Source organism: Rattus norvegicus, chromosome 20, assembly GCF_036323735.1.
Source record: "Rattus norvegicus strain BN/NHsdMcwi chromosome 20, GRCr8, whole genome shotgun sequence".
Classification (NCBI taxonomy): Eukaryota; Metazoa; Chordata; class Mammalia; order Rodentia; family Muridae; genus Rattus; species Rattus norvegicus.
Window position 1 is genome coordinate 20092808 of NC_086038.1, and position 20499 is coordinate 20113306.

A 20499-nucleotide genomic window follows, 5' to 3' on the forward strand; every position below is an offset into this window, starting at 1 on the left:
AGATGCCCCTCGTTCCACTGTGCAGCCATTGGCAGAGACCTGGCTTTTACAAGCAGAGCTGTGCCTGGATATGACTATTATACATGTGAGAGATGTATGGAGATATTTAAAGAGAATCATAAATATACCTAAGTGCCTACCTTGCCTGAAGTTATATTTTGGTAGACTTTCAAATCCCAAAATAATATCACTTCAGGTCAGCAAATACAGGAAATCAGAACTCCTCCACCTCAGCGGATGTCAATGAGATATAATTTCATGTTTCAAGTCCATGCTCTCAGGCAAACACAAAAATAAAGAAAACATTTTCCCCCTCTGATTTCAAAAGCCACCCAGATTATGGGTGTTAATGGCATTGAGGTTCGAGAAGGAAAATTCCAAGACAGAAATGTAAAATTTCTTTTATTCATTTAATATATGTAGTCAGAGAAACAATGCAGGAAACTTCCGTGACATCCACTGCAGCCACTGTCTTATGGATAAGAGAGCAGTGCAAGCAGCATTCAAGTCTCAATAGATTTGGAAAAGGAAGAGGTAATAGAAAAGCAGCTATCAATATCTTCCCCCTCCCCCTTGAGTCTACCCTTAAAATGAACCTATTAAAATCACAAGACCAACTCCAACTCCAGGGGAATCCACCGCCCCCTTGTGGCCACCTCTAGCACCTACACTCACATACATATACCTACACCCAGACATAAATATATCCACAGTTAAAAATAAATCTTTAAAAATAATACCCAAACTTACACAGACGATTTTCTTTGTCCCAAAAGAGGTTTCTGCCTTGAATTAGCCCATTAGGAAGCATCTGAAAAGCATTATCACTCAGCACGTAATTTGTTGTTTGACCCAGTGGAATGGGGTTGCGGGGAGGGACTGAGAAAAATCCATCAGAAACTGTTGTGTTGAAATAACTTTATCTGCCCTGCCTGGCACGCGTGACAAAGTGACTGGAGAATCTGTCACTTAAAGAAAGTGGTCGATGCTTCAGCCTACAATTCATCAAACCTCACTCTCGCCCTTTTTCCCTCCAAGCTCTGAGAAAACAATCACCCTCCCTTAAATATCAATCTTCTCCAGAGAAATTTGGGCAAATTTGTCTCTAGCCAAACAATTGATAAATGGCAGGTGCATAATTTAAAGATGGTTTCCATAGCACCTCACCGGGTACCTCAGCTCCTGAGCCTGCTGTTCAAGTGTCTCTGCCCTCCCGGATGACTGTAGCCCCCATCTCAGAGGCTCTGCAGCCTGGGCATTGGATGAACCAGGCTACAGTTTGGGTAATCACACCCCGCCCTCCCCTCTGCCTGGATGAAGAAGGTCTCAGTTGCTGGGCCACATTTCTTGGCCAATCCGAAGCGATTATTCCACCGCTGTGCAGCTTTAAGGCCGTTTTTACTGAAGGAAGGAGGAAGAGAGGGAGGGAGCGAGGAAAGTCCAGGGAGAGAATTGTTAACGCTGCTAGGTCTCTGCCCTCAGCACCACTCCTTTGATGGAGATCGGCAACCCTGCACTCTGCCTCAGAAGCTCACTTCTAAGGCTCCAGCTCTCCACCATGGAACTCAGTACAGACCTGCCCCTCCCACTTCTCTCGGTCTGTGCCATGTGGGCCTACCTACATTCCGCCAGCGCTCCAAATTTTACCAAGTTAAGTGGTGAAGAATAGCGAAAGCAGAGTTTTATTTTCTTGGTTTGAAAAAGACCACATTTTCGAAATAGGATTTTGTTTGTCCGGTGAGAAACCTATGTCAGTCTTTAAATCTAAATGTTCATTTCCCCAAATCCTTTACCAAGGGCTCAGAAGCTTCCCTTAAAAGAAAATGTGTCTCTGCCGTTCATGTTTAATCATGAAATTTTTCTTTTCTGTGGAGCACCTTTTGAAATGCCAAGATCCCACATGTCTTTGCGGACATGAGAATTTTAACTTGTATCTGGTGGTAGGCGGTTACTCTAGGCAAATGTAACAACCAAACTCCTGAAGCAAAATCTTCGATATAAAGAAGTTACAGAAAGGAAGTAACTCTGTTGCTGTCACCTGGAATTCCATGTTGCAAATTAATCCGAAAGACTTGCTCCGAAGAAAATGTCAAAAGCTTGTTTATGAGACTGTAGAGGTAGCCCTGCTCTCAAGAGTGCACGCTGTCCTTTCAGAGGACCTGAGTTCTGTTCACAGCATCCCTGCCAAGCAGCTCCAGGGTATCTGGGGTCCTCTGACCTCCGCAGGTACCTGCTTGCATGCATATGCTCAAACTCTAATACAGACACAGGCACATACATATAATTTTAAAAAGATAATTTTAAAAAAAGCATATCTGTACAAGAAGATACTTAAATAGCCAAAGATTTTCAACATTTTCAGTTGCCAAGGAAATACAAATTAAAAGCCCCACGTGGGGGGTTGGGGATTTAGCTCAGTGGTAGAGCGCTTGCCTAGCAAGCGCAAGGCCCTGGGTTCGGTCCTCAGCTCCAGAAAAAAAAAAAAAAAAGAAGAAGAAGAAAAAAAAAAAAAAAGCCCCACGTTGTGGGCGTGGTGTTACAAGCAAGCAGGATGGTCACAATTTGAGGGCCAGCCGGATACTTGTGAGTTCATAGTGAGCCAGGGCGATAGAGAGATCCAATCTCAAATCTCCAACCCTGAGAAAGAAAGAAATGTCCATCAAAACATCTGCATCCTGAAAAGTTTAATCTGTCGCACCCTCTCTTGTGAGAGCGAGGTAAAAACCACTCCCAGGCAGGCTCAGCAGGAACAGAAATGGGCTAGCAGTTCACTGACAACAGGGCAGTTTTGAAACATGGCTGCCTTTCATCCAGGTCTATATTTCCCCAAGTTTATCTCAAGCTCATAGTAACACAAGGGGCAGAAATAAGAGCGTGTTCGTGTGCATTTGCCTGTAATATTGAAGAAGGTAACATAGACTATGACATACTTAAACACCCTTTATCAGAAGGACTTCGAGTGTGTGTGTGTGTGTGTGTGTGTGTGTGTGTGTGTGTGTGTGTGTACATGTGTGTACTCAAGGGCTTGGAAGGGTCTCTGCATGGGTATGTGCACCTGTGAGCAGGGGCCAGTGGAGGCCAGAAGAGGGTATTGGAGGCCCTGAATCTGGAGTTATAGGCAGTTATAAGCTGTCTGTCATGGATGCCAAAAAACACACAGGGGTCCTCAGGAAGGGCAGCAATTGCTCTGCCATCCTGAGCCATCTCTCCAATACTTGGAATGAAAGGCAGGCAGGCAGGCAGGCAGGCAGGCAGGCAGGAGCAGAGGAAGGAAAGAAGGAAAACATTTTTGTTTTATTTGGTGTGCATATAAACAAGAATGTGTGTGGCTGCGTGATCGTAGAGGTCAGTAGATAAATTGCCAGAGCCAAAGCGTTCCAGGATTAGAACTTGGGTCCTCAAGCTTGGCAGCAGGCATCTTACCTTCTGAACCCTTTCACCGGCCACCTGCCGTATTTTAGCATGTGCATCCTAGGCTGACCTGGAACTCACTCTGTAGCTGTGGGTTACCTTGAACTCCCATTCTTCCTGTCTCCACCCCCTAAATGGTACCCGCGAAGAACTCTGTGGTGATTAAGAAGTGTCTGGGGAGTGAGGTCATCACCTGGAACGATATCACGTCATGTTAGTTATCGAATAAGACATGAGTCGCGCCTATTGAAACTGCAGTTCCAGGTTCACCTCACATCTCTGTATGTCACAGTAATTCCTGCTGGTGGGACAAGACTCTCCAGCTGTCAGGAAGCTGGTTGGCACCATGTTTACCAATTCTTTCTTAGTGAACTCGGACTCGACAGAACTCTTGGCCACCTTTGTCTTTGCCTAAGCCACACAGACCTCTCTTTCTGCATTACTGTTTGCTGGTCCGCTCTATGGTGTCCTCACCTCATGGACTCTCTTCACACGAGCCTAAGTCATTAAGGTCTGCCAAAGACTCTCCTACTTAGAAAGATCGCGCCCCACTGAAAGGGCTCAGCCTTTCCTTTAAGCCCAGTTTTCGCTGATCCAGTGACCCTGGGTTCAACCACAGCCTCTCTCTTCATTATCAGTTCCCACCATAGCATCTCCTTTATGGTCCTCCAGACTCTTCTACTTGTGGGGACGTCTGGTGAAGATAACCAAGTATCCCTAATGGCTGTGCTAAGCGGGTCATCAGGGACTGACTTCTCCCACACTTTCTCAGGCTATACTGCCTTTGCCTCAAAGGGGAAGGAAGATGGGAAGTTATATGGCTTGGCTTTATTGCCTTCACAATGTGAAGGCTGATCTCATCTGGTCCCATGCCCTCACAAGCCAGGCTGCAGCAGACTTTCTCACTGCTTGCTTAAAATGGCCCCCCTAACTTCAGAAGCTCAAGTGCTGAGAATTTCCTGATCACCCAGGTTCCTGTCCAGGACCATTGTTAAGGCCTGCCATCTTTATGTTGGGTTATGAATTTTTTTCTTTTCCTCTTAAAGATCAGATCCTCAGTGTTTCATCAGCTGGTTTTTACTATGTTCTTCTCTCACTCGCTATGAAAGCAATGTGTCCTTTGTGAAGGGCTGCATTTCAGGACCATGTGATTAGGCAGCGTGCGTTTCCCTAAAGCCACAGGTTCTGTCGCAGATGAAGACTCCATAGCTATCAGAGTAGGAGAATCATCTTAGCATGTTCAAGTTGTATAAATGACACAACACAAAGAGTATTCAGGGCAACAAAAGTAAGATCTGGGAAACAAGGGCTCCGGCCACAGCATTTGCTATTTGAAATGTTGTCTGGCCAATAAATGACAGGCTGTAGAGGACCCAATGCCATCTGGGAAAAATAAACGCCGCCATGTCCCTGTTCTGTGATCACATGCCCACAGAATCATTAATAATCCCAGATTTCGTTTCCAGATAAAGCAGCCTCTTCTGTGTTGTCTGAGGTGTCCAGACATGCTTGCAGCTGAGCAGCCCAAGTGCCAAAAAGGAACATTTTCAAATGTTTGAGAGAAAGCAACATGGATCTTTCTCTGGCCCAGAAGCCTCTGAAAAACAGGAGGTCCCCCCAGTCAATGCAGTAACGTACACAAGGGGACAGTCTGGTCCACAGAACTCCAAGGATAGGCTGGAACTGGTGGATTGTCTCAGGGGAGGGTCTGGGCTAAATAAATGCTAAATGAATTTATCTAAAAACAGAGGGGACAAGATGTAAGCCTGGAACCCCCACACAGAAGGCCTTGGCAGGTGGTAACTGATCACCTACTGACCCAAATCTGAAGCTTCACAATGTTCTTCTTGCCATAATATCTGGAAAGTTGTTTGAGGACTTGGCTGTGAATTAGCTAGTTGATTTATCTACAAGTGGGGCATCATCTATCCCAGATTTTCTAACTTTAAGCTAGGCTATCCTCTTCTCCCTATGGGTCAATCTCCAAGTGTTCTTCTTGTTAGTAAGGTTCAGAATTTGCACTGATCCTCTCCTAGTCAAGGTAGCACAAGATAGGATGGTCTAGAGATCATCTGGGCTCTGAAGTTGGGGAGTAGAGAGAGACAGCCATTTACACGGGTATCACACAGCCAGCTCTAAATCAGGGGGTCCATATTCACAAATGTAGCCAGATGTGAGATCCCACGATCTGGGATGATGCATTTTTATTTAACTGTTTTCTTCACAAAGGGCTTGGCCACACCCCTCTGCTATGTTTCTAGGTGTCCCCATTTGATGGCTACCACCAATAAGGGTTGGTGGATACTTTACAAGTGCCTGAGAAGAGACACTCAAGACTACAAGGTTCAGAACGTGCAAATGAAGAACCAGTGGGCATGGGACAACAGACACACAGGAAGAGGCTGCTGGCCTTGCTGCTATTCCTGCTGTGAGCTCCAGCACCTTTCCAGCTGCTGCTGTGCTCAGGGGTGGAATAGTGCAAGGGCAGAGGAGACAGAGAGGGACGGATGCTTGACCTTTGGGCTTGGCACCCCTTTCTTTTGGTTGAAACTCTAATGACTGCGGCAGGAGAAGCAAGACTCACAGACAGGCGTGGAGGGGTAGACTTCTCACCCACCAGCTTTGGCAGGATGATGTCTCAGTAGGCAGAAGCAGCCTTGCACTGTTATTCATATTCTCTCTCTCTCTCTCTCTCTCTCTCTCTCTCTCTCTCTCTCTCTCTCTCTCTCTCAACAGTAGCAACTGATGACTTAAGTAGTTTCTTTAGACCTTAACAAATGCTGATAATTTAAATAATCAAGGACTTTCAACTGAAGCGATGGAGAATTTTGATGGAAATTTTATCCATGCTGATGTTTTAAGGGTTAGAAATACAGAGCAGAATGGTCTATTCCTAAATAAAAGTCAAACTGCCTTAAGTAAACATTGTATATTAACATTTAGTCTGGCAAGTCATATATCTTCTCTGTCTTCCCAACTCCAGTAACCTTCATTGAGGCCACAGGGCCCCTACAGGCCACTGTTGTTATGTGACCAGAGTGTTGTCCCTTACAGGAGTAGCTGATGTGGAATCTGACCAGAGCCTAACTCTGCTACACACACACACACACACACACACACACACACACACACACACACACACACACTCTCTCACACACATACACACACTCACACACACTCACACATACACTCTCACACACACATACACACACACACTCACTCTCACACACATACACACACACTCACACATACACTCTCACACGCAATACACACACACTCACACACACACATACACACACTCACACAAACATACACACACTCACACACACATACACACACACTCACACACACACACATACACACACACTCACACATACACTCTCACACACACATACACACACTCACACACACATACACACACTCACACACACATACACACACATACACACACTCACACACACTCACACACACATACACACACATACACACACACTCTCACACACATACACACACACTCACACACACACTCACACATACACTCTCACACGCACATACACACTCACACACACATACACACACTCACACACACATACATACATACACTCACACACACTCACACACACATACACACACACTCACACACATACACACTCACTCACACACATACACACACACTCACACACACACTCACACACACACAGGCCCACATGTGTGCACACACTCATGCATACACACACTCATGCATAAACACACTCATGCATGCCTCAGTGAGATGTGTTCATGCTTTAGAATTGTATCCTGGAAAAAAATATAGATGATGAATTATCCAGAGAGGATTCAGAGGGAGAGGAAGGGGAGGGGAGAGGGAAAAGGAGGAAAAGAGAAATGTTCTTTGGGACAGTAGTTGTTCTTTACTAGATGTATCTTTTACATTATTTTTAAGTGTACATTAAAAAGGGGTCTCCCATAGCCTTGACCCAGGTTTCCTATGCTGGACTTAAACGTTCTCTGCATTCCAGCCTTTGGGAGGCAGAGCTCACGTTCCTGACTCCAAAGAGTACTGGACTCGGTATCTGGCTTCTAGCATTGGGTGGAAAGGATGGAATGCTTCTTCCAAAATTAGTCTATAGAGAACTGAGATGCCCTCCCGGGTGTTCTCTCTTTGTCCCTCTCGATCATTAGTGTGTATTAATTGTGAAAATTATACATCTTGTCATGGTATTTTATGTAGAAATAACGTGATGTCATTATATTCACCCTCTGCCTCCCCTTATGCGGGCCCCCTTCATCTTCTCAAATAGTGAAATAGCCCTCTGTTTTCTTGTCTTCTCTTAAACCCTAAGTTCCATGTAGAAGAGGAAATGCACGATACATTGTCTCCCCAAACCCGGCTTTTCCTTCTTAACATGAGGGACTCCTGAGCCAGGCCCTTTCTTAAAAAATGCCTGGTTCCAATTGTTTGTAGTGTCTGAATGGGACACCACTGTCGTCGTGTCACGTGACAAGATGTTTCTGGATATGGGGGTTGCAATACAAACAGACAGAAACCCAGGACAGACCAGAGCGCGGATACCACCAACGTCCAACTTACTGAGCCAGCGAGCTTAACTGGGACTGGTTACTGGGATGTGGGTTACTGAGTGGTTCTGTATGGGAAGAGAAAGGACTAAAGACAGCTGCCTCAACTGAGCCCATCCCAGCATGAGTGACAGCTCACGAAAGCTGGGACCCTGGAGCACAGTGGCGGCCGTAGGCAGCTCCACGGGTTGCAGCACGTTACCTTCAGGTGTTTCCAGGCAAGTGGGCTGCTTTCTGCTTCTTCCTGGCATCTGCTCTGGTCTCAGAATCTTCTTTACAGTGTGTATTCTCGGAGAGTGACCCTCCGCCATCTTTATTACTTACTCTGGGACAGAGAGGCCTCGTGAATCAGGTCCGTTTTAAAGACTTCGAGTAGCTACTGTGAGTTGCCTACTCTGTCTTAAGGAGCTTCCTTGAGTTGAAAGGTGCCCGTCTTAGTGGAGACTGTTACACATAAGTGTATGTGGTGGCTTTCTTGACATCTGGGCCTTGTTGCCTGTTCTGGGACATGGGGACACTCGGGAACCTCTGCAGAGGGCCCACTGTCATGTGCATAGTCTCGGAAGGGATCCTGGCTGAGCCTCCTGAGAGCTGTAGGTCTTGTTGATCACTTGATCACAGCCTCAAGAGTCCTTGAGGCAAGGCCCTGGTCGACCTGTCATATGGTGCCTGCTACATAGGACTCCATGTCTTTAAACATCTACTGAAGTGGTCGGGCTTGGGTAATTTATTACAAAGCCCCAGATAACATATGCTTGCCCCCTCCATGTATGAAGCACCCAACCATAAATACTCAGTCTTCCCTCTGTGTTCAGACTGCCTTGGATGCTCTCCTGGCCATCAGACATCCAGTTCAACACCACAGCACATAATAGATGCTCAGCAAAAATCTATGCGAAACCTGACTGCCAACTTCTTTTGGATCATGGAGAAAGCACCACCCCTTGAATGACTGATTGACTGATACCTTAATGACTCACACCGAAGACCAGAGAGACATACCAAGTGTCCAGAGCTAATCTTTCTATAAACAAGGCTTTGGCCTGATAGCCAACCCCCCCCTACACACACCCAGCCTTTAGATATCAGGCTGAGCTGCAATCCTTTGCTTCTGCCGTGGGAGACAGCATGCACCTCTGTTCCCACACAGGCAGGGCTACGGTACAATGGCCTTGATGTAAGAAATGGTCCCCAGCTGGCAAGTACTTCCAGGGCTGGGTGATGCACACGGTCCTATGCTGCGTGGTTATCACGTCTACTGAGCAAATGTGTGTCTCTACCATGCTTACACATGCTTTGAAGTTTGGTGTCTATGGTCCCTAATTTCCCGTGATTCTGTGATGTCAGCTTGTCCCACAGCCCTGGTTGCTTTCCGTGAGAACACTGGGGACGTCCATGAGGATGTAACTCACAAACAAAGGGAAGATTCAGGTTAGTAGAACAAACGGGAGCAGGAGGCTTCCTGGGCTAGGACCAGTGGATGAAGGGAGCCCAGTGTTATTGAGCAGAGATCACAGGATAACGTGTAAAAGTGGGCACAAATGCCAGGCTCGGGAAGTTAGCAGAGCATCTGCCGTTAGCCTGGTGCTTACCAATATGCTAACTTTCAAGCCACGCACACTTCCGAACAGCCAGCAGAGGCAGGCATCACTTTAAAGACCATGGAGGTCAGCAAGATGTCTGCACGCTTAGCCACTGTCCCAGATGCTTGCTGGATAGGTGATGGAGCCTCTCCGGAATGAAGGGTTGGGCGTCCACTTGCAGGGTCGAGCCGTAAGCGAGGCGTTGATCACCCTCAGAAGTTTCAATGGTCAAATCACAAGATAGGCCCTAGCTTGCCTTTACTGCCTTCCAAACATACAGTCCTTAAAAAATTAGCACAACATAAATAACGTCGTAACAAAGTTACTTTAAATATTCATCACTTTTACAACCCTTTCAACTTCTTTGCCTTCCACCCAAACGCCTCGTTCACACGGTAAATAACGCTAATCTATTACGTGTGCCTCCCCGAACACACAGTATGTGAAAGTGGACATGCTACATGTATTAAATTACAGCCAAAGCCGAGGAGAGAAAGGGGAATGTGGTTCATTAGTCCCTGATAAATAATGAATGTATTTGAAATAATATGATCATTAAGCGCAAATTAGCATAACTGCTAGAAATGCAATTTTTTTTTCAAAAGTTAAACGTCTCCTTCAGATAAACTCTTTGGCTAAAGTTCCAAGTATTTAATTGTTCTGTTTTCACTAAATAAAAGCAGACCAGGAGCGAGTCAACATAGTGAGTTGTCTGCATTAAAAAAAAGAAAAATACCTGTAACAGAACATAGCTTGAGCATTTTCTATTTAAGTTTCTGGATTCATCCCTACCCCTCTCTACCCTGCCATGTTCCTCAGTTCCACACTGCATGGGAACCCTTATTAAATAGGATTCCCCCTCCACTGCTCCCTCTTCTTCCTCTTCTTCCTCTTCTTCCTCTTCTTCCTCCTCCTCTTTTTCTCTTCCTCCTCCCCTTCCTCCTCCTCTCCCTCCTCCCCTTCCTCCTCCTCTTCCTCCTCCCCTTCCTCCTCCTCTTCCTCCTCCTCTTCCTCCTCCCCTTCCTCCTCCCCTTCTTCCTCTTCTTCCTCCTCCTCTTTTTCTCTTCCTCCTCCCCTTCCTCCTCCTCTTCCTCCTCCCCTTCCTCCTCCTCTTCCTCCTCCCCTTCCTCCTCCTCTTCCTCCTCCTCTTCCTCCTCCCCTTCCTCCTCCCCTTCCTCCTCCTCTTCCTCCTCCTCTTCCTCCTCCCCCTCCTCCTCCCCTTCCTCATCCTCTTCTTCCTCCTCTTCCTCCTCCCCTTCCTCCTCCCCTTCCTCCTCCTCTTCCTCATCCTCTTCCTCCTCCTCTTCCTCCTCCCCTCCTCCTCCCCTTCCTCCTCCCCTTCCTCCTCCTCTTCCTCCTCCTCTTCCTCCTCCTCTTCCTCCTCCCCTTCCTCCTCCTCTTCCTCCTCCTCTTCCTCCTCCTCTTCCTCCTCCTCTTCCTCCTCCTCTTCCTCCTCCTCTTCCTCCTCCCCTTCCTCCTCCTCTTCCTCCTCCCCTTCCTCCTCCTCTTCCTCTTCCTCTTCCTCCTCCCCTTCCTCCTTTATTGCCTTCCAAACATACACTCCTTAAAAATTAAGTACAGCATAAATACCATCATAACAAAGTTATTTTAAATATTCATCAATTTTACAACCTTTCAATTTCTTCTTCTTCTTCATCCTCCTTTTCCTCCTCTGCTTCCCCCTCCTCTTCTTCCTCTTCCTTCTCCTCCTCTTCCTCTTTCGTCTCTCCCTCCTTCTCCTCTCCCTCCTCCTACTTCTCTTCCTCCTCCTCTTCCCCTGTCTTTTCCTCTTCCTCCTCCTCCTTCGGCATCTATTTGGGTCACTGGGGACAGAAACCAGGATAGTGGCAACGAAGTGGTTTCACTCTCAGCTGCCTCACTGCTGGACCCACTACAGCAACCACAATGCCTATTCGGACCGCTTCTCTCTGGACAATGGAACTTGGTCCGTCCCTGACCCTAATAACCCCAGGGATGAGCAGAGGTAGGTAACATCATTATTTTCCCCCAAGCCAGTCTTCTACAAACAGCTCTTAACTCAGCCCACCTCAGTTACTATTGTTCACTGTGTTAGGGGTTTTTCTTTCTTAAAAATTTGAGAAAGAGACAGAGAGCAAGAGTTTGAGTGTGTGCTTGTATATGTACATGTACATGTGTGTGTGTGTGTGTGTGTGTGTGTGTGTGTGTGTGTGTATCTTTGTGCCTGTGTCATCCAGATAACGCTGTGCAGGAAGGGAGGAAAGTCTGGCGTGGAATCGGGATCTGTAAGGGGAGAGAGCTGAGGAGAAGCTTGGGCAGGGTGCAAGTGCCTGTGTGTCCACACGGACCCTGAGAATGTGTCTACATCATCAGAAAGGGAGCCAGCCACTAGCCTGCTATGCTGCTTGGCTGACAGCTTAATTCACCACTGTCCAACAGACAACTAGGTTGATGAGCCCTAAAAGTAAAGATCCTGACAGCTCAAGAAGTTAAATTCACATATAAACAGTTAACTATTTCCTGACCATCACCGCTAACAATTCCCTCACAAAGACATGAAGACTGCCTGGGAGAAGGTGTCCACCATCACTGGTCACCAGGGTACTGACCGTGCATCTTAAGCCAACTCTGGAGTAGAAGATGCTTGGAACCATGTTTGGGACGGAGACCATGCTAAGAGCAGCAATCCCCACTCAGGCACTGACGTATTTGCATTTTCCTTATCCCTGAGTGGAATTCTATGCTAGTAATGAGAAAGAGGTACTGGGATGAGATACTTTTGTGTGTGTGTGTGTGGGTGTGTGGGTGTGCATTTGTGTGTTGGTACACACACACACACACACACACACACACACACACGCACACACACACGAGGGCAACTTCCGATATCATTCCTCAGGTTCAGTCCACAGAGTCTACTGACAGAGTGGCCCTCACTGGGTTGGAACTTAGGCTAGGCTCTAGACCAGAATGCCCCAGACATCCACCTGTCTCCACCCCTCTGTGCCCGGATTACAGATTTTGCCCAATTGCCTAGACATTTATGGGGACTTGGGGGACCAAATTCACATCCTCTTGTTTGCATTGCAAACTCTTTATCACTTGATCCATCTCGCCCATTCACAGTTAAATATTTTTAAGAGAAATTTCCAGTGAAAATGGACACCAATCATCAGTGCCTGTGCCCTGTGCATGTGATGTGAAAATCAAGGCATAGTCCCTAAATCAGGCACAAGACACAAACAAACGCTGATGGGCGGGCTTGGGTCAAAGGTCAGCACTCCTAACACATCCTCAGGGGTAATTTCCCTAACCACTGCAACTCCTTTATCTCCTCTACAAAGAAAGAGGACTTCTAACCATCTCCCAGACTCTGGTCTTCACAAGCAGAGACAAGATGGCGCCTTACAGGGGAGAGTGGATCAGTTAACACAGCAAGTTAACCTCCTCCTGTAGCACCTGAAACCCAGAGCAGCCCAGAGCGGATGCTCCTCACCACGAGAGTTGACTGAATGTGTGACTGTGTTTGAAGTGGCTACAGTGAGAACGATTGCTTTGTCTTCTCCTTCCCTCCGCCCGAACCTCATTCCACCTCATCATGGGTCGCCCCTCTGTCTCTGTCCATGCACGCTGCTGCGACAAAAGTGCCGTCTGTCGGGTGGCTTGGAAACAACACAAATATTTCTCAAAGTCACGGAGGCTGAGAAGTCCATGGTCAAAGGAACAAGCTAACTTATTATCTCCAGAGCGCTCCCTTTCTCCTCCTCCTTCCTGGGTCTTCACTAGAAAGAAAATTTCCTTTCTGCTCCCACTGATGAGATATTAATCTATCCAGACAGGGGTTCTGCCCTCAGGACCCCTTCACCTGGAAAGACCTCACCCCAGTCCTGAACACTTGAGTTAGATTTCAATGTACATGTATTAAGACCACAGTAAAGTTTCACTGTGGAAGGAGTATTACAAGACATAAATTACACCGCGACTGAAATATGTAGAATACGGAGTACTGCGTAAATCTGTCTGTCTTTCTCTCATGCCTTTAGTATTTCAGATGCTGAACGCATTACAGGCCCTGAAATAAACATTTGTGATGCGCTGCTGGACGAAGCTCTCCCTCTGAGAGCCCACACGCTAGCCATTCCTTTTATGAAACTCCTAAATATCAGATTACTGCCCATGGGCTTGCAAAATATTTCTACGCCTTTTATGGTTAAAATGCTCCAAGAATTTGGACTGGATCCCATTTGTGAAAGTTATTGCAATAAATCCAAACTGAACAGACACGGAAAATAGTTAACATTCGGCCGTTAAAACTTTGAAGAGGCGAGGTACACAGCTAATTCTACGCCTCGTGTTTCTGCAAATTGTAAGAGACAGTATGAAGTGTTTACCCCAAAGAGGCTCACCTAATCATATCTAATGGGAGACGTCAACTCATGTCACCCAAGGATTATTCTTTAAAAATGCACACATTGTCTGACTTTACTTGGAATAAACAAAAAGCTTAAATTAGATTACTGCTTAGACACGGAGCCATTAAAATTAAAATAAGGCCAGACATTTGGAATTAAGTCCATTTAAGAGCGTCACCTTGCATTAAATCATGACCACAATATTTGCATTGTTTTTAACCTTCATTGACCATAAAAACCGAGTAAAAAAATTCATAATGGACACACACAGTAGGTCCAGTGCTTTTACCCAAATCCCTAAAACCAGAAAGAGCCATCAAAGGCGTCCATTTTACATCCAACAGTCAATGCACACCCCCACTGAACCATTAAAGACAAAAACTCTAAGGTTCTAAAGGTCATTGACGTCTCCTTTTGAATTAAAACAAAGGAACACACACGTTCCCAAGGGCAGTTTAGTGGCGTCCCCCTTTCGTCCTTCCCCTGGACTCCAGTACAACAAGAGGGCCTGGCAACCAGCTAACCGGAGCTGACGTGGTAATGGGGGGGCGGGAGCAAGACACGCCTTATTTATAGATGTGTGTTCAGCCCATTGCAAAAACCCACATTTTTTTCAGATGAAAGGGGAGAGATGAAAAGCTCTCCCTGCCATGCCAGAATGAGGAAGTAAGTTAGGCAGCGGTGAGCTTTCCCCACAGCCCGTGGGACTTGGAGAGCACCCGCAGTTTAGAAAGTCAGGCTTCTGAACCCCAGACCCAGGCAAGGCAGCTTAAATTCATAGTGCGCTTACTTGCCGAAAACGAGAAGGTATTTGCCTGGTCACTGTGTTTCCATTGAGTCTTTGTGTGTGGTTGGTGCGAGTTTTGTTCTGTGCTACGGACTTCTAATTCTAATGCAGTGTTGTGACTAGAGAGATGAGACGACGAATCTGTGTGAGTGTGTGTGCCTTGGTCACACGCGTGCTGGAGCATGTGTGTCCTCTTGTGCGTATATCCCATCAATATGTGTGCATATATATGCACATATGTGTGTGTGTTCCTGTTTGTGTGTGTTTGTGTCTGTATCTGTACATGCATGTTTGTGTGTCTGTGCATATGCCTGTGTGTCCATGTGTAGGTGTGTGGTCATGTCTGTTTTTGTGTATACGTCTTTGGGTGCATGTTTGCGTGTATATGTGGATACCCGTGTACCTGTGTGTATCTATATACTGTGTGTAGATGGGTGGTCATGTCTCTTTGTATGTCTTTGGGTGTATCTGTGTGCCTGTGTGTCTATGTCTACCTTGTGACGGTGGGCTCCCTCCAAGTCTCAGAGGTCCCCTTAGAGAGAGCTGGAGGCCTACCTATGTGTGTATCTATGTCTGTGTGCTATAGACCTAATGTGTGTGTCTATTTTGTGTATGTGCATGTATGTGTGTGTGCACATGCTGTCTGCCTCTGTGTGTGTGTGTGTGTGTGTGTGTGTGTATACTGTGTCAAATATGCTGTATGTGTATAGGCTACATAGGTATGTATATGTCTGTATACTCTGTGTGTATATTATATGTCCATGAATGTATGTCCTCTGTGCTGTATTCTGCCTGCCTCTCTCTGTGCTGTCTGCCTATGTGTCTATGTGTGTATTCCATCTGCTCATGTGTGTGCCTATGTGTGTGTCTTTATGTGCATGCTGTCTGACTGCGTGCAGGTCTGTGCAGCCAACACCCCGAGACAGTGATGGAAACCAGGTGATTGCTTCTTTAAGGAGCTCTCGGAGCTCGCTGGAGAGACCGCACATTCTCAGCTGCACAGTCTGAACCTCGTGTACTTAAGGTGCTGGTTCTCCTCATTGAATATGCAAAAATGTAAAAATGTCCTCACTCTCCCGAGCAGTAGGAATATGTTAACAAAAGAACAGAAAAGTTTACAAATAATTCCATATTTTTTCTAGTGTTAAAAAAAATACTTCCTTCAAAACCTGATCATTTTGGCTTGTGTGTGTCTTTTTAGTCTGATGTTGTAGCTAGCCCAGAACATGCTCTACTCGGGGAAGTAGAAAGGGTTGGTTCCCAAGGTCCATCTCAAGGCCTTGGATCTTCCAGGACAGTTAGGACATGAAATGTTGTCATCCTCCGGTTCCGTGGGTCCTAGTAGCTGGGGTCCCAGGTCCCGCAACCATGGCAGCACCAATGCCAGAGGCAGGGGCAGTGGCCACAGTAATGGGCAACTGGCAGGCAGCAACAAGGGCAGGGGGCATTAGCGGGCATGGGAGGGGCATGAGACAGTCTGCCTGGCAGGGCTAAGGTCCAGCAGTGAATGCTTCTGGAGAGAACACTCTTCCTCAGTGCTACACTCCGTACAACAGCCAGTCGAGGACGATTCTGGGCGAGCGAGCTTGTGTGCTTTACTCCATATGGATAGGGACCTTGCAAACATGGAGGAGTTGGGTGGGATCCAGGAGTAGACGCTTCCCATTGGCTTAGTTTGAGACGCCAGTGAGGCTCTATTTGCATGGGGAAGGGCTTCAGGTGTTTTCCCCACAAGACTGATTGTCACGGTCCTCTCAGTGGGGTGTTGTGGTGACATGTTCCAAAGTCAGGAGAGTTGGGCAGGGAGTTGGCCCCCATGTCTACCGTACTCAGTTCTGAGTTCCATGGGCTTTGGGCTCACTCAGCCTTACCAGTTGTTCTTTCTGGTGGCACTGTCCACTTGCCCCCCAGAATACTATCCACTTGGGTTTCTGTTGTGATAATGAACCACCATGACCAAAAATCAAGTTGTAAAGGAAAAAAGTCTTTATTTGATTTAACTTCTACCTCATGGTTTATCATCAAAGGAAGTCAGGACAGGAACTTAGGCAGGGTAGGAACCTAGAGGCAGGAGCTGATGCAGAGGACATGCAGGAGTGCAACTTACTGGCTTACTCCACAAGGCCTGCTCAGCCTACTTTCTTATAGAATCCAGGACCACCAGCCTAGGGATGGCACCACCCACCATGGGCTGGACACTCCCCTATTATTCACTAATTAAGAAAATGTCCTACGGGCTCCCTAATCTCATGAAGGCATTTTCTCAATGGAGGTTCCCGGCTCTCGGATGGCTTGAACTTCTATTGCTAATGCCAAGAAGTGCTTGCTGACAGGAGCCTGATATAGATGTCTCCTGAGAAGCTTTGCCAGAGCCTTACTCATACAGAGGAAGATGCTTGCACTAACCATTGGACTGAGCACAGTGTCCCCAATGGAGAAGTTAGAGAAAGGACTAAAGGAGCTGGAGGAGTTTGCAACCCCATAGGAAGAACAACAACATCAACCAACCAGATCCCACCAGAGATCCTAGGGACTAAAAGCACCAACTAAAGAGTACACACGGAGGGACCCATGACTCCAGCCACATATTTAGCAGAGGATAGCCTTGTCAACATCAGTAGGAGGAAAAACCCTTCATTCTGTGAAGGCTCCTTTCCCCAGTGTAGGGGAATGCCAGGGTGTTGAGGTGAGAGTGGGTGGGTGGGAGTGGGAGCATCTTCATAGAAGCAGGGGGAAAAGGGAGGGAAGATGGGAGAGGGAGAAAAGGGGATAACATTTGAAAGGTAAATACATAAAATATCCAATAAAAAAAAAGAAAAGAAATGAAATGAAAAACCATGGCTTGAACTTACATCAAGTTGCCATAAACCTATCCAGTACAGACTCCATAATCTCAGAGAGAAGCAGAGATTTCTGAGTGACTCTTGTCTCTCAGTGCTACTTTACCCCTGTGCACTCACTAGGGTTTAGCCAGGAGCTAGAAAAACAGAACACTATTCCTACAAAGCAGAGAAGCAAATAGAACTATGGACAACATTCCTGAGACCAGAAAGGTAGGGTGCAGGCTTACCAAAGCAGACAGGATCAAGGTGACAGGGAGGCAGGAAAAGGCTACCTGGGCAGACATGAGGTCACATAGCAGAGGTACCCCATTCCAGGCCCTGGCAGGTCGTGGGCTGTGACCAGCAACGTGTTCATCATGAAAAGAACATCCACACGGCAGAGCAGAAAGCATAGTTAAAGTTCAGAAACCAAAGGAAAGCAGGCCAGTGGGCATGAGCCTGGAGCACTACCTTGAGAGTCAAGGGTGCGTAGTGAGCCCCTCACCTCGGCAAGTTTGAATCCCACAACCCAAGACAACTCAGCCCACGGCCAGACAGAAGTGATCTGCTCTCGTTCCTGCCTGTCTGAGAGACATAACAAGTCACGGAGCCATAGACAACATAACTGGAGAGATGTGTGTGACTGGACTCAAGCAAGAAAAAAAAGGAGGAAGAGAGAAAGAGATATTTGAAGAGATTTATATCCAAGTTTAGGGGAACCATTAACTCACAAATCCAAGAACCCTAACAAACTCCAAGCACAAGACACTTAAAAAGAACCAAGCCGCAGTACCTAATGCTAAAAACCACCAACAAAGAGAAGCGTTGAACAAAAAAGTACACCCAGAGAATAAGGCCACGCTGTGTGCCCATGTGGGGGACCAGTGATGGTTAAGAGAACTGAAGACAGTAGACCACAGAGGGGAAACGAACTGGCGGTCCAGAACTCTGTGCACCATGAAGGTTTTGTGAAATGAAGGTAAAATACTTTCCTGATGTAAAAACCCTTAAAAATTCATCATGGGCAGATTGACATTACAGGAAATGTTTGGGAGGGTCCCTCACGCAGGGGACAGTGTAGTCATGATAGATGGCTGCAGCTCCATGAAGAAATAGAAGAAACACCAATGGGCCCCAGTGTGGATCAATTTTTAACTAAGGAGATAAGGTACTGTCTAAAGGAAAAATGAAAGCAGTGTGTTTTTGGATTTATGTCCTACAGAAACTAAATGTAAGAGAGAGTTAGTAGAGGGACCAACCGGAAAGAGATAAGGAAAAAAATGCTGTCTCGAGTGTGACTTTGTGTGAGATGGCGACGATTGTTTAAAGTAGACCAGATCAAGTTGAGGGTGGACAGCGTCCCCACATAAATAATTACCTAAAACCTAGATCCAAGAAGCAAACAGAAAAGGGGAGATGAAATATAATCTTTTCAGTCCTAAGGCAGGCAGGAAAACAAACCAGGAAGAGACAGAAACGGTCGCATGGTGGATTCAGACCTAACTTAATCAGTTGTCACATTAAATGCACCAACCCATTTAACAGCGCTAAGCAGGTGATCCAACGACACCAATCGTTCACAACATGCACTTCAAATAAGGTCACAAGACACAAGAAGTGAAACGGGTAAGGATATATCTGTTTCTTTTCCTATCACTGTGATGAGACACCGTGTCAAATCAACTTTACTAAATGAACAAATGTTTATTCTGACTCAGAATTTAAGGGTACAGTCCCTTAAATTCATGATACATGACAGGGAGCCCAAAGAAGCAGGAGCTGTAAGCAGCCAGTTATATCAGGAAGAGGACAGCAATGAAGGCTAATCATTTGATTCCCTCTCTCCATCTGTGTAATACAAGATCCCAGCCAGGGAATGCTGCCGCCCACAGTGGGCGGGTCTTCCCAGCTCAATTAACATAGTCAAGACCTTTACAGTCCCAGAGGCCAATTTTAATCTAAATAATTCCTCAGATTCACCCAGAGGCCAATCTCCAGATATTCTAGATTCTGGCAAATTGACAATTAATACTCACTTTAGCACCCAGGTAACAGTAATAATAAAAAGCAGCAACGATTTTGCAACCGTCGGTTGCTGTCACACCTAGGAAACTGCCAGAGAGAAAGTGACTCCATAGTGACAGAGGCCAATTCAACAAGAATACGAAACAGCCCTGTACACTCGTGTACATCTTAACAGACAGTCAAATCAGCAGAACATGGAGGAGTGGATAAATCCACAATCGGAACAGATTTCAACACCTCCTCTCAATAATTGATAGACTAGAGAGATAAAATTAGCCAAGATATAAACAATTTGACTAGCGCTAGCAAACGATCCGACACAATCAACATTCATAGAAGAGCAACACAGACTACACACTCAACTAAGCAAACAAAAGATCCCAAGAAAGAGCCCACGTCCTGGTCTCTGACACAGGCCCTGAATTAATCCCAAATTCCTAGCATATACAAAGAATGGTCTGTAATCACAACGGCATCAAGTTAAAAGTCAGCAACAGAATCCAAACCTGTACAAATAGCTTCCAATAACATAATGATACAATAAATAAAAATAGGAAGCTTGGAAGATACAAAAACAAGAGTAAAACAAAAGTTACTTTGTAAGTAAACAGAGGAGTCACGCCAGTTTTTTACGGGCGTGGCCACAAGTAAGCTGACCACGCCCTACTGGACGCCCCATCCCCATGTGCTTTGTGACATTAGATTAGACTTGGGTTATGGAAAGAAGAAAGGAAGAGAGGAAGAGAAGGCGTGGGGAGGGAGGGAGAAAAGAAGTGAGGAAGGGGGACAGAAAGCTGGTAGGACAATCCAGGGATCTTGGAGGAGTTAAAAGTGAGCATGTTCACACTACATTGCATACATGTATGAAATTCTCAAAGAATAAATACAACTATTATATATAT

The 20499-nt window shown here is 46.2% G+C and overlaps 1 protein-coding gene across 4 annotated transcripts in view; it reads left to right on the forward strand.

The window, feature by feature from the left end:
- Positions 1 to 20499, forward strand: part of Cabcoco1 (ciliary associated calcium binding coiled-coil 1) — a 109271-nt gene that overhangs the window by 35346 nt on the left and 53426 nt on the right. The window lies entirely within an intron of this gene.